This window comes from Triticum dicoccoides, chromosome 7A (genome assembly GCF_002162155.2).
Source record: "Triticum dicoccoides isolate Atlit2015 ecotype Zavitan chromosome 7A, WEW_v2.0, whole genome shotgun sequence".
Lineage (NCBI taxonomy): Eukaryota > Viridiplantae > Streptophyta > Magnoliopsida > Poales > Poaceae > Triticum > Triticum dicoccoides.
The window spans coordinates 180,076,667-180,084,539 of record NC_041392.1 but is presented as its reverse complement, the minus strand read 5'-3'; the positions used below and the strand labels follow the sequence as shown (position 1 = coordinate 180,084,539).

At 48.6% G+C, this 7,873-nt stretch overlaps 1 long non-coding RNA gene across 5 annotated transcripts in view; it reads right to left on the bottom strand.

Moving 5' to 3' along the window:
* LOC119330080 overlaps window positions 1-7,873 on the bottom strand; it is a 12,599-nt gene that overhangs the window by 3,626 nt on the left and 1,100 nt on the right. For all 5 annotated transcript variants that reach the window (XR_005159888.1, XR_005159890.1, XR_005159891.1 and 2 more), the window contains exon 2: window positions 5,442-5,503. This is a non-coding gene — a long non-coding RNA (uncharacterized LOC119330080). The remainder of the gene's footprint in view (window positions 1-5,441; window positions 5,504-7,873) is intronic.

The following is a 7,873-nucleotide window of genomic DNA, read 5'->3' as shown; positions in this document are numbered from 1 at the left end:
GTTTGGAGAGGTAAAATCTATGTTGTGCTCTAGTTTGGGCCTTCGTGAAAAAGTCTGCTAGCTGTAACTCAGAAGGCACATACTGAAGAGCAATAACATGATCCTCCACAGCAGCGCGCACATAAGAAGCATCAACACCAATATGCTTGGTAAGTTCATGCTTCACAGGATCCAGCGCAATGCTGATAGCACATGTACTGTCTGACAAGAGGGTGGTAGATGTAGTAACAGAAACGCCTAATTCCTCGAGTAACCATCGTAACCAAGTCACCACTCCAGTCAGAAGAGCCATAGCTCGTAACTCCGTCTTTGCACTCGAACGGGAAACTGCAGTTTGTTTCCTCGTCTTCTAGGCAATGAGAGAACCACCAAGAAAAACACAGTAAGCAGAAAGTGAACGGCGATCAGTAGGATCACTAGCCCACGTAGCATCTGAATAGGCCTAGAGCTGTAACGAGCTGGAACGGGAAAAACAGACGATGAGAGATCGTGCCACGATGATATCATAGAACACGTAGAAGGTGACTAGAGTGAACTAAAGTGGGAGCAGCAACAAACTGACTTAAAATATGGACAGGATAGGAGATATCCGGGCTGAGTGACAGCAAGATAGACAAGACTCCCAACAAGATGACGATAATGCGTCGGATCAGACAAGGGCTCGCCATCAGAAGCGTGAAGCCGAACATTGCGCTCATTACTAAGAGCCACACAAGCAAGAAGATCCTGGATATACTTTTCTTGAGAAATAAAAAAGGCATCAGAGGTGGAGGAAACCTCAATCCCAAGAAAGTAATGAAGAGGACCAAGATCAGACATTAGGAACTGCTCACTGGGACGGGCCTTAACAAAGGCAATGTACTCAAAATCGTCGCCAGTGATGATCATGTCATCAACATATAGAAGAAGAAGAGTCCTACCATGAGCAGAAAGGTGGACAAACAATGCTGGATCATGAGCACTGGGGAAAAACCAGTTGCGGTCACCATAGAGGCGAAGCGCTCAAACCAGGCACGGGGGAGCTTGCTTAAGGCCATAGAGAGAGCGACGAAGACGACAAACCATGCCATCAAGAACAGAATACCCAGGTGGTGGCTGCATATAAACCTCCTCACGCAACTCACCATTTAGAAAGGCATTCTTCACATCAAGCTGAGACACAGACCAATGGCGAATAGAGGCCACGGCGAGAAGTGTGTGGACAGTGGTCATATAGGCCACAGGAGCAGAAGTTTCATCATAATCACGACCATGCTCCTGTTGAAAGCCACGAGCCACAAGACAAGCTTTATAACGATCAGAGCGAGTCTTTATCTTGTACACCCACTTACAAGTGATGGAACAAACAACGGGAGGAAGAGAAACTAGATCCCGCGTGTCGGTGCGCTCAAGGGCAGCAACCTCCTTAGCCATCGCAAACTGCCATTCAAGATGAACAACAGCATCTCGATAAGAAGTTGACTCAAGAATGGTCGAAAGACCATAGCAAGAAGGAGAATATTTGTCAAGGGGTGGACAAGGCCGAGAACAAAGACCATAAATCGGTTGAGAGGAAGACGACACACTAGAAGTAGAGGGGACATCAGTAGACTCATCCACAATACGTGGACGAAGAGTATAATGGAAACCAAAGGAGGGAAGAGGTGGAACCACTGGAGGTGGTGACGAAGAATGTACCGGTGATGAAGGTGGACAAGGGGAAGGTGTCGGTGATGAAGGTGGAGAGTCATGCGATGTGGGAGGAGAATAAACTATAGGAGAGGACGGGGTCGGATCTGCAACAGCGGGACGAGGAGTAGGAATACTGGGCACAAAGGGAGGTGTATCCGAAAACATAAGAAAAGAGATGTCATATGTGGAGAAGGCCGAGGAGGATGGACACGGGTAGAAAGGGCGGGACTTCATCAAAGGTCACATCCCGGGAAATACGAACGACCGACAGGATCCCAACACCGATAGACCTTATGCTCATCACTGTATCCGAGAAAGACACACTCAACAGACTGAGCGGTCAGTTTGGTGCGTTCACGAGGGGCAAGCAAAACATAGCAACACAACCAAACAAACGAAGCGCCGAATAATCAGGAGAACGGCTAGAAAGACGCTCGAGAGGAATACCATCCTATAGAGCAGCAAATGGCCGAATGTAGATGAGATAGGTGGAAGTGGTAACAGCCTCAGCCTGGAAGAGAGGCGGCGATCATTATGGCACGCGTCGTCTCAAGAAGGTGACGATGCTTGCACTTAGCCACACCATTCTGAGTATGAGCACCAGGACAAGAGAACTGAGTAAGGGTACCCTGCTCAGCAAGGAACCCTCGCAGCGCATGGGAGATATACTCACCAGCTGAATCTGCACGAAAAATCCGAATAGGGGTGGACTGTGTATGAACCACGGCAGCAAAAAAAATTGTATATCGCCAAGGCAGCCACTGGTACAGGGCAGGCGTGTGTCTCTTTGCGGGCCTGCTTCTTCGACGACGTCCGCAAGCTGTTCGACAGTTTGCCCACAAGGTACAAATGGACTCCGCCGACAAGTTCTTTTTCCACAAATTTCTTTGTGACTCGGTTGATTCTTCATCCGACAATGAGGAGATGGTGGCTGCTGTGTTGGTCGTCCATGACCACCTTAGTAGTCAGCAGCCGTTGTTCCGGGGCTTGATCCCGGGACACTGGCGTTGAATCGCCACCGAAATAGCGGCCATTTCTTTCTTTGGAAGGACTAATTCGAGACACTCAACCCTCTCTTCAAACATCACCAATTCCGGCAGCGTTTCCACATGGCTAGGCACCTTTTCAACAATATTCGAGAGGGGGTGGTCGGGTACGATAAGTATTTCGAGTGTAAGGAGGATGCCCTTGGAAAGATTGGATTCTCCTATTATTAAAAATGCACTGCAGCTATTCGGATGCTTGCATACGGAGTTCCGGGTGATCTCATTGATGACTACATCCATATGAGCAAGTCCACATGCCAAGAGTCCATGTACATGTTCTACAAGGCTGTGATTGCAATGTTTGGCCCTGAGTACTTGAGAGAGCCAAACGTTGCAGATACAGCCCGCTTGTTGGCAATGAATGCCAAATGAATGCCAGCAGGGGCTTCCCAAGGATGCTTGGTAGCATAGACTGTATGCACTGGGAGTGGAAGAACTGCCCTTCTGCTTGGCAGGGGCAATATAGGGGCCATGTCAAGGCGGCATGGCCGGATCGCACACTGATCTCAACGTGCTTCAACGCTCTCCGGTGTTTGCAAGGCTTGCCGAAGGCATCTGCCCCGCCGGTGAATGTTAACATCAACAGCCACAACTACAACAAAGGATACTACCTAGCTAACAGTATCTATCCTCAGTGGACTACTATTGTGAAGACAATCTCCAACCCTGTAGGAGAGAAGAGGAGATCTGCACAAGAGCAAGAGAGTGCTACGAAGGATGTGGAGCGTGCCTTTGGTGTTCTCTAATCTCAGTGGGGCATTGTCCGGTATCCTGCTAGAACTTGGGGCACCAAGAAGTTGTGGGAGGTGATGAGTGCTTGTGTGATGATGCACAATATGATCGTAGAAGATGAGCACCCGGAACGTATCTACAACCAAGGGTTTCAATTTCAGGGTGACAATGTTGTGCCTGAGCATGGAGGAGTGGGAACGTTTGCACAGTTCACCCAATTTCATCATCAAATGCGTAATTGGGAAACTCACATTCAGTTGCAAGATGATTTGGTTGACCATATGTGGGTTCACGCTGGCAACCAATAGATGTATCTTCTTTTTTTAAGTATTTGAGACAATTTAATTTTTATTTGACTTGTAAACTTTGACATATTTATTTGGCTTGTGAACTATGCTATATTTATTTGGCTTGTGAACTATGCTATGTTTGTTTGCTTGTGTAACCATGTGAAATGTTTGTATTCTGTTTGAATTTATGTTTGCAAAACGACGGCAAGCCAGCCGCGCGGGCGAAAATGTGTCCGCGTGTTGGGCGCACTGCCGACCAAATGAAAAACAAGACAGACGACGAGCGGACGGCCGACCCAAACGGACAAAAGGCGGACAAAGTGAACGTCCGTTTGGGTCGGCGCGTTGGAGTTGCTCTAAGAGACTTTATTAAATCTATAGTTTACTATACACCTGCATGATGGCAGATGCTAAACAATGTTGGCACATATCCCCAAGCAATCAATCCTACAGTGGGATTAGAGGGGTAGCTATCCCAGGGTCAGTTCAATATGCCATGGAGGACTAGCAAATCCTAAGTAGAAGGGTCAACCCTGCTGTTGATGCACTTCGATACATGGTATCATATATAAAAATGCTGCTATCTTTATATGTCAATTCCTTACCAAGAAACCTTATTCACAAGGAAAATATGGAAGTCGGAGAGAAAATAAACATCACACTAAAGAAAACATATGACTACGCAACAAGGTATAAAGTTGTGACTGACTCACAAACTTCCAGAAGAATTCACATAATATCAGAAAAATAGTTAATTGACATTTTTCTTAAAGCTACAGATCTGTGGATCAAGAGGTGCCAGTGATATTAATGTGATAGCGCCCTACAATTTCGTGCCAAATATCCGCATTAATCTTTAACTTAGCCCACTACATCAAAAGGATGGAATGCAGAGCAGCACAAGAGGTAAACTAGAAAAACTAACTGCTCCGAATATAAACACAGCCATATGATTAGCTCTATAAAGACAATTTGAACCTTAAAATGATGTACAGAGAAAAGGAAAATGCAAATGGGAAGGCAATATATATGTAAAGTGAGACCCAACTCAACAAGAGATTTAAACACCCTTTTTCTCAAACTCTTAGTGCTTCAGCTGTTCAGAGGAACTAAATATGCAAGAATACAAGGATGTATGATGAATTGATTATTCCACCATGTTAAGGAAAGTGACACATATCTTATCATATTAGGTGCCATCTTTATAAGGGCTTTTGTAGAATCTTGATTGCCAATATCTCTTCAGAGGTCAAGAGGACCATACACCAATTATAATTGTTCGCTTATAACAAGGAAACCACAAGGCGTCAGGATCTCACCCAAAGTAAAAGGTGTAAGCAATTGGAGTGTTCGACAGGATTAGACACTAGGGTACTGTTCAGACCTAGATTCTTGTATAGGGCAAGGATCTAAGAGTTCTTACAGGTTCCGGAGTTCTTAGTGATCCCTTAGTGTATTCTGGTTGTATGTAAGGAATTTATGGTCAGGTTTCACCACTTCGTTCTTGATTCAGTTTCGCAATATTTGACACAGAACTATGATATCCAACCTACATAGTCTCCAGCAAGATTCTCAGCTTATATAACATTTGGGAATACAGTAGCTAATAATCAGTTGTCCAGAAATTTTTAGTAAACCACAAATATGAACTAGAATAAAGAACAATCTCATCATGTACAATATAACAGTATGTATTTCTTACTTGTAACTTCCTTGCAAGTAATGCAGTTGTCGCCTCATGCTTGGTGCCACCACATGCAATAACTGCGCAAAAATATTACAACGATCAAAATATTTCACAATGATCAAAAGATGCAAAGTAAGTGTATATATAAGGCATCTAGATAACTTAACACCCTGTTTTTGCTGGCCAAGAAATATCTTTTCTCGACACAAATTAGCGAATAAAATAATAAGCATTACACAAATCGACGGCAGCTTCTGACCTTTGTTTGTGGTCCCTCCATACCAAAATATAAAACGTCATATATTTTGGTACAGAGGTAGTATATAAGAAGCTATTGACACAAACTAGGCTCTATTTAGAACAAATAATTCCCACCAGGCAGAACTTGCATCTAGAAAAGCGTACCACAACAATGTACACAATGTATAAACCAAATGCTCCCTAGGCGCCTCTGCGCTATCCAGGGGCGCCTTAGGGCTCCCTCTGAAGGAGCCACCACCACATCCTCTCATCCCGAAACCATTGCCGTGGCCTACGATCTGCTCCCGACGTCGACGAGAGGCTTCTCCTCTGTCGCCTTGGTCTAGTTCAATGTCTTCCCCTCGTGTCACAACTTGTTAAGAGGAAATCCTGGTGGTTTTGGTTGAGGCATGTGGATGGCACAGCTCACGGAACACAATCTGGTATTAATCAATTGGATACGATGTTGTGTTTTTGCCTTTTTGGTGCTTCAAATACCGATCCATGATTTTTCCAGGTTGAAACCCATGATCAGACCCTTCACTGGTCGGATCCAACAAGGACGGACACACGCCATCTCTTTTGCTCAAGGCATCTTCTTCAAGGTTGACAGTCTGGTCTTCACTGGTTGGACTCGAGAAGAATGGTATGTGCACTCAGGTTGACGTGTTTAGCTTCCACTTTAGGTGTGTCCTCTAGATGTGGCGCCACTTCCTCATTCGTGCAGCCTAAGGTATGACAACGAGTTCATCCAACATGGCAGAACAGGGTGTGCCTACACATGAGATTAGTTTTTGCCTTGTACCTTTGAGAATGAAAATCCTTCATTGGCTGGATCAGGCAACATCGTCGCATAACATGTGTCATTTCATTGTTGAAGGCATCGCTTTGGAAGATTTTTTTTTTTTTGAAACGAGGCAAAAGACTTGCCATTTTCATTGATTAAGAAGAAGAGAATTGCCTGGTTAATTGACGGGAAACCGGGCTAAAACCGATACAACACAACCCACATGACATGGGCACCACCGGCCAACCTGGCCACCGACATGGAATAGAAGCCACGACGGCACATGCCAACGGAAGGCCACACTCGCAAGCAACCGACAGCTCCGACATTGATGACAAGCAACACAAGGGAAATATGCAGGACTTGCGCCGACCGTGCCCCAAAGAGCACCTCGGACACGCCGGGAAGAACCGACTACCGAAGACCACGCCGCGACCCAAGCTCCTCTCGACGCCAACACCGTTGCCAAACAGAAACCAGCGCCCCGCCTCAGCAAACCACGCGGCGAAGATGCCGCCATTGACGGCGAAGATGCCATCATCCTCCAGTCTCTCAGTCGTCGCCGGCTCCGAGACGATGCCCCCAACGAGGAGAAAGACGCGAAGACGCCTCCATCGCCCGATCCAGCGGATCTGAGGTTTCCCTCCGGAGCCCAAGCCATGGGGAGAAGGGGCACCTCCACGACGACGCTTCCAAGAAAGATCGCGGCACCCGCAGGCGCCGCCGTCGCCGGCTCCGGTGAAGACCGGAGCAAGGATTTCTCCCGGAGATGTGCCGACCACCTGCCACCACCGACCGCCGCCCACAAACCACCACCCCTGCCGAGGCCGACCTCACTCTAGCCACGGGATCCCACGATCCACCGCGACCAGATTCGCACCACCTCCTGGCCGAAGCCGCCACCACCACACCCGGGGCCGCCGCCCCGAAGCCCAAGAGCCGCCACGTCATCGTCTTCACCATCTGCAGGAGCCCGGCTAGGCCCGACGGCAAGGAGCCCACATCGCAAAGCTGGAGGCAAGGGAGGGCCTGACCAGACTGCGACCTCGCCCCAAGCCTTGCCTCGGTGGGCCGGAGGACCGCCAAAGCCGCCGCCGGAAGGCTACAGCCGAGCCGCACCAGATCTGAATCGCCGGAAGCCGGAGCCGCACGAGCGAGATAGAGCCGCCGCAGCCGCCTAGCCTCGACCCACCGTTGGACGTAGCGAGGCCGCCGCCGTAGCCGCGCCAACTCGCCGTGCCGCCCAGCCGTCGCGCCGCCAGAGGAGCAGCCGTCGCCATGGGACCCGCAGCCTGGACCGCCACCAACCCGAGCGGGGGAGCAGGCGCGCCGAGGCGCGCGCAGAGCACCGACCGCCGAGCCGCCCACGCCGCCACCACCGGGCCGCCGCCCCGGCGCCCAGCCTCGCCGATGCGCCGCG